Genomic DNA, 11,536 nt, shown 5'->3' with positions numbered 1-11,536 from the left:
TTAGATCTCATCAGACTACAACGTAACCATTTTTGTTTCTTTTTTTTTTTGAAGCATACTCCTGGGTTTGTGTTGACCAATGGAATGAGGATGAAATCTTGTGAGCGTGTGCCATCGTCGCAGTGCCGTGGACTTGTAGCTGGGGCAAAATCTCACCTCGATGGACTGGGGGCCTCGTCTGCACGTGGTTGACCTTTCTGTCATCGACCTGAGAGGGGAGGGGGGGGGGCGTCTACGGTGTCGGAGCGGTCGCTGGACTCGGACCAGGAAAACGGAGGCCCGGTTTCAACGGCTCAAACGTCGCAGGTGAGAAGATTGTGAGCGAGTGTCGGACAATAGCGCTGTTTCTGTTCGCTGCAGCTGGGTGTGACTGCGTCTGCTGTGCATGTTTTTTGCCGTAGTGTACACTGTTTAAACAGACACGCACGCACGCACACACACACACACACACACACACACACACACACACACACACACACACACACACACACAAGTTGGGTTTGCTATTCTGTCTCAGTGTGTGTGTGTGTGTGTGTGTGTGTGTGTGTGTGTGTGTGTGTGTGTGTGTGTGTGTGTGTGTGTGTGTGAGTGAGCGAGCGAGCCATGTAGACATGAGATCATGCCAAAGGGTGACTGTGCTTTGCTCAGAGAGTGTGTGTGTGTGTGTGTGTGTGTGTGTGTGTGTGTGTGTGTGTGTGTGTGTGGGGTCCACAGACCGGCTCTCTGTGTGTCTGAATGGTAGCTATTCACTTTGCAGAGGAGCAAATACAGAGGATGATGTCATCTCGGGTCACACTGTTGGTTTTTTTCGTGTGCGAGTTAAAGATATCATGGCAGGATGATAAAGAAAGAGGGAGGGAAAAAAAAAAAAAGTATTTCATATCGCACATATTAATGATGTCCTTACAGATACACACTTTAAAAACAGAGGGTGGATGTGTGGTCGACCATTTCCTGTTTGTGTATCCAAAAGAGGATCTGTCATGTCCCAGATTTGTTTATTTTCTATTTGTGGGACGCGGGCGCCACAGTCACTGAAAAAAACAGTTCTTAGCTAATGAGTTGGAGGAGGAGGAAGTTAGAGTCACACTGGCGGCTTTGATAGAAACCCCACAAACACCCCACGCACAGGATGCCGGCCAGCCAGACGCTCCCAAACAGGTGTCTGCAAGCCTCAGTACAAAGAGAAATGATCGAGTGTGTGTGTGTGTGTGTGTGTGTGTTTGTGTGTGTGTGTGTGTGTGAATGTAGGAATTGTGCCAACGTGTCTTTGTGTGCGTGGGTGCTCTCACTGACACTTTTGTACCTGCTTTTGTTTTGTGAAACGACACACGGACGACCGAATGCTGCTGCCGGGGCCGTGCTGGTTGTTTACTTATTCGAGGCAAGACCATCAGTGTTTTTGGTCTGTCTGTGCTCTACAATGGGGAGCAGGTGGGGTGGCAGCCCTGAACTTCACCATGAAACCCACGCCTCCTTTCTTCTTCTTCTATTTGTCGGATCGGTATATAGAAAAAACAAACATTAAAAGACCTTTTTAAAAGCAAAGAGGGCTTTGAGTACTTGATACTCTGGATGTGAATAAGGAAAGTGATAGTGGAAAGGTAGACGGGAGGAAGTATGAGGATGGAGGGGAAAAGGAGTCTGAGAGGAAACTCCCAGAATAGCAGCAGCGACCAGTGAGTGTGCTTTTTGCGGAGATTGTCTCTGAATGCTTGGAGGGCCTCAGGGGCCCAGACTGACAGAGGAGAGTCGGAGGAAAGGGAGCCTCTGGATTCAAAGTGTATTTGAGTGAGTGTGTGTGTGTGTGTGTGGGTGTGAGAGAGAGGACAGTGTTATTTTAACCCTGAGCCAACATCCGGCTGTTATATCATACCCCCCCCCCCCCCATACCTCTCCAGTCTGCTGACTCCTCAATCAATCTACCTGCAGACCAGTTGTCACACGCCTCACTGTTGCTTTCACTTCTTCTTTAGCCTTCCTCTACCTTTCAACCTTCCCTTCTTTTTTTCCCTCCGTTACCCTTTCACTTTTTTTTTCTGGTATTGCATTACCGGCCCCCCCCCCCCCCCCCCCCCCCCCCCACCCCCCTGAGGACTGGCGTGCTGTCTGTCACTTCCGGGTGTATTGTATGCTGCCCGTGCTGTTAACGGCATCAGATTTCCCTGATGAAGTGACCCTGTAATAGGATCACCTTGAGGCAGTGCAACTCGCAGCCACAGGCTTCCCAACGTTTTTGCTCTGAAGCTTCTACGAGCTTCAGAAGCGCTGACCGCCGTGAACATGCGTTAGTTTTGTCTCGTATAAAACAAACCCCAGCTCTACATGGTCATTTTATACAATGCTATCAATAAATATCGGGATATAGCAAAGTTTATCCATAAAAAAAAATGTTAATCTAATGAATTGAATATCTATTTATTATCTTAAACATCTTTCACTATTGACAAGTTTATATTCTTTCATGGTCTATATATCATCATCTCCCAGCCCTTCACTAATTTAAACAAACCGGCATGAATGCAGCATTTGGTCCCGCCTCAAAGACAATTGTTTGACATTTTTTTGTAAAGCTGCACGAGGCTCATGCTCATATCAAATGTTGTAAGCATGAACAATCCTCACAAATATAAGAGGAACACCCAGGTTGGAAAATACCAGAAGCATTCTTTAGTGCATGCATAGTTCACCTCATAAATGGTGAGAGGCCTGTCATAGAAGTTCAGGGTTCACACAGTTTAACACCATGCAGCACAGTCATAGTGTTGAGAAATGAATCATAATAGAGACAAATCCTCCTCACTGATAGTGTATCACTGTCACGATGATCCTGCTTTCATTCATGTTCTTGTCATAAAGGTTTGCTTCCGTTTGTTGACTAGCTGTATTTTCGTTCCTTATCGTTTTAGCCTCTTCACACACACACACACACACACACACACACACACACACACACACACACACTCCGGGCCACAGGGTACGGTGTGTATTGTTGTCTCTTATCTGTCGTTACGCTGCTCAATCTCTCACTCTTTCTGGGTAGAGGGGACCGGAAGAGCAGCTTACATATTGACCAGGCGCATGCACACACACACACACACACACACACACACATTTACAGTGCCCCTGCATTAAACACAAAGAACAAAACAAATTCAATTTCTTTTCCGTGCATTCAAAGATATTATTTTTCTTATTAGACATGCTTCAGTTTGATGAGTGTATATTGAAGCATTGAGTATTATGATAGGACATGTTTTGTAACTAATTGCAATGGAAGGTGTGATAAATTGCTGAGGCTCTTTAACGTTTGTACCAGCGCCACACATTAGGTTTGTATGTTCTACTTCTTAAAATGCCATCTGTCAGGCTGATTCTGAGGCTTTGGTAAGTGTGTGGATAGAAATCATTAAGCTGGCATTTCACCTTTTCTCATTGCCAAGCAGAAGGATGAACGGCAGACTTCTTTCGGCTGATATCAGTCCGAGGGAGGGATGTCTGCTTTTTCTAAAAATAGAAGAGATTAGGTCCGTGCGGACGGACATCACAGAGAATTATTAACATCTAACCTGGCATCGGTTTGAGACGCACTCTACCCTCTTTAGTTACTGTCTGCTACCACATTCACTTAAATATTCTCAAAATAATGAAAAGTCCCAATATGGTGTCAGTGTGAGTTCAAACACTGGTTAAGTCAGGTTTGAGTTTTGATTACATTGAAGCAACAATTCAAATTAGTGTGTGGTTTAAAATGTCCCTGTTGACACCTTTTTTTATTCCAGCTGTCCTCAAGCAGCAGTGTAGACGTCAACTCTGGATTCAGACTTCTTTATAATTCATGTCGGACTGTTCAGACACACCAAGGACTAGAAACGGTGTAATCGGTCAGAATTTAAATACATTTTTTCTCTCCAGTACTTACAGCTATCTCATAAACACGAACTGCTTTAAAGCTGGTTCTTCTCTCTGCCCCGGGCTGCCTCCTTGTGGCCAGATGGAGAAATGAAAATGATTCACACGGCACAGACTGAGAACTGTGGCTGTGAACTTTGCTCATTTAGCCAGATGGAATCACCTTTTCCCTGTTCAGAATGTTACAGGTGGGACGAGTTCACATTGCACTCATTAGGACAACACCTCTTCAACTCAGATTAATTGCAGTTTGAAGTTGTGGATGGTTGAAATTAATATCATGTTGTTTATACGTATTTTTTGGTCTTAGATTTATATATATCTTGATAAATGTGTGCAAAATGTCATATTAGAGTATCAAAGTGATATTTAATGCAATGAAATGCGTATCACAGATGTAAAACAATAACTTAAATGACAAAATTAGTTAGTTCATATTAAATTTGATTACAATACTGGTTGATATTACAATGTTTCCCAGCTCTAGATCATAGTACACAGTTCATATTGAAGGAATCATATCTGTGCCTTGATTCCAGGACAGCAGGGTTGGCATGTGAGCTCAGGGTGTGAATGAGTCGGTATGCTCAGTGTCACTTCAATGTCACACACACACACACACACGCACGCACGCACGCACACACACACACACACACACACACACACACACACATATATGCATGACCAGGCAACCATATGGCAGTGAAGCCCAGAGAGCTTTAGCTTCTGATGATTTACTACCATACCTCATCACCTGTGACCTTGGCACCAACACACTGACAGACTATGTGAGACAGTGGGACCCTCGTCCCGGCCTCCCGTCCCCCTAATCCTGTCCTCTGCTTCCCTGTATGGCCCGGTGTTGCCCCCGCAGGCTTTAGATCACCCTCTTAAATCCCACCTGTTTAGCCTGGAGGGACGGGACGGGACGGGACGGGGGGGGCAAACACCACACACACACACACACACACACACACACACACACACACACACACACACACACACACACACACACACACAGACACACGTGCCCCTTCGACACTTCCTAGAAAGACGGCATGAGAGCTGAGGATTATGTAGCATGGAGGTCTGTCTATCTCTCACTATCCGTCACGTTCACACAAAGACACACATGCATTCTCATCCCTCTCTCACACACACCTCTGTCCACAGTGGATTTGCGCCGCGTTCCTGTTCGCCTCTGATTCAGCCGAAGTGGAAATCTTTCTGGGAAAGGGGTGATGAGAGAGGCTTTGTTGAGGACGATAACTCTCCTGACAACAACTCGGTATGAAACATTGTGTGTTCTACAGTGGATGGAAGCAATTATGGCGTTTTGACTTTTTGACTCTGTGCCCATCCGTGATTGGTCCCCAACTGGGCCTGCTGGGCTGGGGACGAGCCGTCTTTCAACCCCATTGGGCTTACAGTTTTGGACTTGCTGCTTTGAAGCTGTGCATGATCTTTTTTTACTCTTGCTAAAAAGCTGACGGTACAAATTCAGGATGTGATACTTTTTATGAATCCAAATAAAGTAGGACTATTTGTCTGTCTGCTCATCTTCTTCCCAACGCAGTCACAGTCAATTACACTTAATCGTAGTTAAATGAAAACATACATGGATAAAACAACACATCATCTAAAGAGCTTCATGTGCCCAGGTGAGATGTTATGTTATGTTATCTTTTGTTGTGAATGGATAACTGGAACCTGGAATGAGAAAAGATGATTTGTATTAAATAATTGTCAACAATTGATTACATTTGTAAGCATTTTTCAAGAAGCACATGTTCCTAACTTCTCCACTGCGAGGATTTGATGCTTTTCTCTGTTATATAACAAGTTGAATTGAATATTATTCGTTTTTTTAGCTGTTGGTCCAGTGTAATTTGAAGATGTTTTTCAGCATATGGTGAGGATTTAGGAAGAGAAAAGACATTTAGTTTGGACCACATCACAGTGAGGATTCAGTCCTCGGCTGTTGTTTTGGAGATGAAGTTCACAATAAGCGGAACAAAAACACTGAAGCAACTACCACACCCTGACCGCAGCTTCATTAGCTTCCTCACTGGCCGATGACGTTTTTTTTTTTTTTACTGTGTCAACATTTTCCCAGGAGCAGCGACCTCAGCACAGTAGCAGAGTCATCGGTCAATCGTAACGTTTCTTTTCATATCGTAGAGGAGTGAATCATCATCTGGTAGCATGTGTGGCCCTGACTGAGGTGAAGTCATCTCTTAAGTCAGTAAGAGATCACACGTTGTGGGTGTTGCTACCATGACCTATAAGAGGAAATATTTCATGTACATTATAGGTGCTTTTAGGTGCCGGGGGCTGAAATTCGTCAAAAAGGGATTCATCTGAAATCCCACCAGAAACAGGTCTGTTACCCATTTTAAGCTCCGCTTGCTCAAGAAACAAAGAGACTTTTGATGTGTTATGAATCAACTTCAGAATTGAACGGCAACTCGACTGATTTGACACATACATGTCTGTGTTCTGAAAGTGGGAATACTGGGAGTTTGCGAAAAACGTTAAAAGTCAATGTCTTCTGTGTCTCAAAAGCACCTCTGTCAAATATGATGACAATAACCCTGATGATGTCATCAGCGTTACAGGAAGTGAAGGCTCCGGTGTTTCTTGAGCTTCATCTACACTCAGCCGGCATACACTCCTTTAAGGCTGCAGCTAATGATTATTTTCATAATCAGTTGATATTACATTTACATTGTCATTCATTTCGCGATCGCTGCTGAATTGATCAGCATCAAATAATGAATCGTTTACTCTACGAAATAAAAAAAAGAAGATAAATCCATCTAAAGAGACCATTGTGCTATCTTTAGTATAAAAGAACTATGATTATTTTTTTTTAGATAATAGATTAATTAGTCAATTGAAGAAAATCTTCAATCGATTGAATAAATCCTAGAATCGTCTAATCCCTATATATCGTATATTGAACATTGTCAAAGAGGTTTCAAAGAATATGCTCTACTTTCCACGAAGGTGTGACACACACACACACACACACACACACACACACACACACACACACACACACACACACACACACACACACACACACACACACACACACGATACTCCATAACCTCTCAGGCTGAACTGTCCACTTTCTACCCTGAGTATATTTCCACCCTGCGAGCCTCACATCAGCAGTAGACATCAGGGATTTCATGCAGCTCCTGTTCAAAAGCTTACCGCTGCCCCCAGAGCCTGCAGTCTACCCACCAACAGTCGTAAAGAAGCAGGAGGGACCCAGGAGTCGCAGTCCTTTTTAGTCTTTAAGACTCTAAACGGTCTCATAAAGCGAGGGTTGAAGCGGCCTGCGATGTGTTTGGACTGGGAACATTGTACCGATCCACCCACAGCACGTCTGCTCTGCTTCTCCTTGCTCTCCATCACGGGGACAGAGAAGGCGTTCACATGTTTTAACAGGCTCCGCTTTACCTTCCCCCTGACACAAGATGGCCGACCGATGAAGCTCCTGGGGTCGACGTTGAAAGCCCCAGCATTTGGTCATTGAAGGGGTTTTCCAGAATACCGATGGAGAGTTTGTGAAATGTGGCGTTTAGTGGAAGCAGAGAGGCCATAAAGGTCTATAAAGAACAGATACAAAAAATCAAAAAAAGCAATAAGAAAATAGATTAAAAAGAATAATTTCACATTTATGTTGATAGTCAGCATTTCAACTTTTAAAGATCAATGTAATGACATAGAAATACACATTTTATGTCAGGACCATCTTGACATACTGGACATACTTCTAGTCTTCCCGGTCTTATTGTCTTCTTTTGCCTTTACTTACTTTTAAAAAAAAATATTTTGCAATGGAAAATTGTAGGGAAACGTCATTGTACGTGATTATTTTGATACTACTCAGCCGTGGCCTCTGGTTGTACCAAACCACCTTACAGTCTGTAATGGAGCGTGTTAAAGTAGCCCCACATGACTCCACAGCTCAGCCCTGCTCCATTTGTCATGGCCTCAATTGGCCACGATGTCCCCGCTCTGTCTCCCCCCCTACTGCTCTTCTGGTCTACTATCTGTCTCTGGGTAACTTTGCTCCTCTGACTTCTGAATTTCATATTTAATACGGTAGTGTTGGATTGTTTTTTTTGTGTAACTGTGTACAGTATTGAGGTTAGGCTATCGTACAGTGTAGTGTATATAACCCCCTCTGCACAGACTATATTAAGTCACCTCATCCAAAACTCAGGGCAATGCTGTCTTATATTGTACAGATATGTGCAGCATGAGTGTGAAATGGATGCGTAGCTGCAGTGTTTCCGGATGTGTATCAAACAAATTAAGAACAAAAAAATAATTAACAATTATGGTCAAAATTATGTTCACGACTATTTTGATGAATATTGAGATCACGATTATTTATCATTTATTAGGATGATTCGTTAATTTTTTTTTGACAAAATATGTTAAGGCACTTTCGTCGTTCAATACAGAGTAATGATTTCCCTCCCATGTTGTACTACAGAGGTCTTCAACAGGGGGTCCTGTTGGGGTTGATTAGACACATTTTTATTTTTTATTTTTTTTCCCCCAAAAAATGAATCTGTCCATTATTTTAATAGTTCAGTATTGTATGCAAGCTAACAGGTATGTTTATGCATGGCAGTGGTACTAATAGGCCATCACTCATTTTTAAAAAATAAAAACGTCAATTTGAATACCTTATCATGCAAGGTATGTTTCTAAATGGCAGTGGCACGGCCACCCTACTCACTGTACCTTACACATGTTTAAATTTGACATTTTATACAATATACTGTTTATTGTAGGGGGTCCCTGCTCCATCTCTCTATCAGTTTGGGGGTCCTCGGCCTGAAAAAACGTTGAAGACCCATGTTGTACTATATACCTGCTCATGAAAAAGTTAGGGGTGCACAATATTGGAAAAAAAATGTTGCTGCCTGTTAGTTTATGCAGCACTGAATTTGATATGCGGCACAGAGTTTTCCATGAGCAAAGCACACATTTTAAACGCCAACATCACAGGCAATCATGTTCATTTAATTGTACAACTTCAACATCGCTATTGTGATTCACTTTCGGTTTATTCTTCGGCCCTACTTGATCCTGTGTGGGATGCCGGTTCTCTTTGGCAGTGAGTCTGTTAACCTGCTGGACTTAGACATGCAAGTGTGATGAGTGTGTCGATACTGAATGGGAGTGTGAGACAGGTTGATCGCAATTGCTGGCAGTGCTCTCAAAATGTAATGATAAAATCAGCATTATGTCCAGTGGTAAATTCAGAAATACAGGCCTCTGTGTTGCTGTGTATTGTGTCTGCATGCATGCACAGTGTTTCTGAGTTTAAATATTTGTTCAGTGATGTGTGTGTGTGTGTGTGTGTGTACGTACGTGCCTTTTGATGGAGGTGCGTGCATGTTTGTGTATTTACTGTGCGATGTCGCGTGACAGCTGGCCTCCAGAAGAGCAGAGTCATGGCGGAGGAGTGAGAGCGAATGTAGCTCAGTGGGCTGCGAATAAGCGGCCTGAGGACATCGACAGGGCTGGAATGAAGTCAGAGAGAGAGAGAGAGAGAGAGAGAGAGAGAGAGAGGGGGAGAGAGAGAGGGGGAGAATAAAAGGATGGTGGAGAATGAGTGGACAGGCACAAATGAGATGAGAGGACGTAATGGGAAACAGAAATTGTTAAGGATGGAAAGAGGGAAGGATAGAGAGTGACATGGACGAAAGGGTCAAAGACGTACGAGTCATTTAGATGTGTTACAGATTTGCTCAATGGCATCAGTGCTTGGACTGCAATGTTGCTAGTCACACTACTCTTTGGGAAAGACCAGGAGAGACACACACACACACACACACACACACACACACACACACACACTGTTCTTTTATTCTATTTTACCCTGCATCCAGATGTCCACTCAGCAAGGATCCAGATGGCCTGGATACCCTGTCTATACTGGAGAGGTGCTTTTGACGCAAACATATACGCACACACACACACACACACACACACACACACACACACACACACACACACACATACACACACTCACACTCACACAAAGCAGCATGGCCGTGTTTTTCTCCCTCTCAGAAGGAGGATTAACTCTCCTCATTAGGGCTCCCCCGCCTCTCGCCATCATCTCTCCTCCCCCTCCCTCCCCAGTCAGCCTGCCTCGCCGTCATTGGCTGCCTCTATCAGGACCACTGCTCACTGGATCGCCGTGACTACAGGACACAGGAGAGCAGCGAGGAGGTGTGATTGGTTGATGTTGCCACGGTAATAGAAAAGGCGACCACTTGCCAAATCATTCAACCGGGGCTGATATGGAAAAAAAGAAACAAAAAAAAATCAAGTGGAGGGGTGTGGAAAGCGGGTTAGAGGATGAGGGACTGAAATGAGGAGAGGAGGCGAAAAACAATAACAACAACAACAGCGAGGGATTAGGCATCGACCGAGCAATCAGGAAGTCCATTTAGGACAAAGCAGCATAAAAAAAAAATCCTCCTAGACTTTAGCCGTGATCATCAGAGCTGAGCTGCCAGTTCGATTGGACAGCTGCTCAAGATCTCTGTGTGTGTGTGTGTGTGTGTGTGTGTGTGTGTGGGGGTGGGGGGGAGCAGCGGCACACAAAGGAAGGATGAACAGGTGAAAAATGGTAAACAGCTCCTGTACGATCTCTCCCCTTCACTGCTGGGGATGAATGAGAGGAGGTAAGCTGGCTGGTGTGAGAGGGACTGGATATGAAGAGCATGCATCAGCACTAAAGCAGAGAGAGAGAGAGAGAGAGAGAATCAAGGTGGAGAGCGAAGTAGACAGAGGTTGTTACTGTGGCGTGAGATGGGAATACAGAAATAGAACCTGCTGGATTTGTCACCTCCAGTGCCACACCTCGGCTGCATCATCCCAATGCTCCATTCTGACTGCAGCAGCATCCACACGTGGGATTTCCTTGTCCGGGAGGACAACAGCGACCAGTAAATGAATTTGGAGCGATCAGTGAAACACCTCGGATGCTCTCTTGAAGATTTAAGCCACTGGCAGAGGAAGAGGACAAACTGTGCTGTCTTTTTAAGGAAGCGGATTTTCTTCTGTTTTTCTTCAGAAGAGGAAGAGCCGCTGCCTGCCCACAACAGCCAGAAAATAGACACTTCATTCTGCATCACAAATTATTGTCTGCAGCTTGCCAGAGGAATGCCTTCCTAAAAGTTATTCCCATGAAGATACACACCTGTGTTTTTACAGGTCGGTCAGTCGGTGAACACGGCCGTGTTGTCGCTGCCATTTTTTTTTAAGGAAAGCTGACTCAACCTAAATGAGGAAGAGCACTGGAGGTATACAGCGGCGGCACATTTGGTCGAATGATGAGAAACATTGCGCTCGGTTGTCTGAACTAATGCAGTGCTGTCCTGTGATTGACATGCAGATTACTGTACTTGTGTTCCTAATGACAGCGCAGAAGACCTCAGAGCGGGCTGACTGACCGACCGACTGACTGAGTGCGTGGGTTGCTCACTGACTGGAGCTGTGGCTATCTGAGGATCTTGAGGACACGTAGCCCGGGGGGGGGGGGGGCACAGGTAGCAGACTTGGTCGTGGGAGTCCCACC

This window comes from Cebidichthys violaceus, unplaced genomic scaffold, assembly GCF_023349555.1.
Source record: "Cebidichthys violaceus isolate CVI_PGR_0920_01 unplaced genomic scaffold, fCebVio1.0.p SCAF_8, whole genome shotgun sequence".
In the NCBI taxonomy this organism is placed as follows: Eukaryota; Metazoa; Chordata; class Actinopteri; order Perciformes; family Stichaeidae; genus Cebidichthys; species Cebidichthys violaceus.
This window is presented reverse-complemented; position numbering follows the sequence as displayed.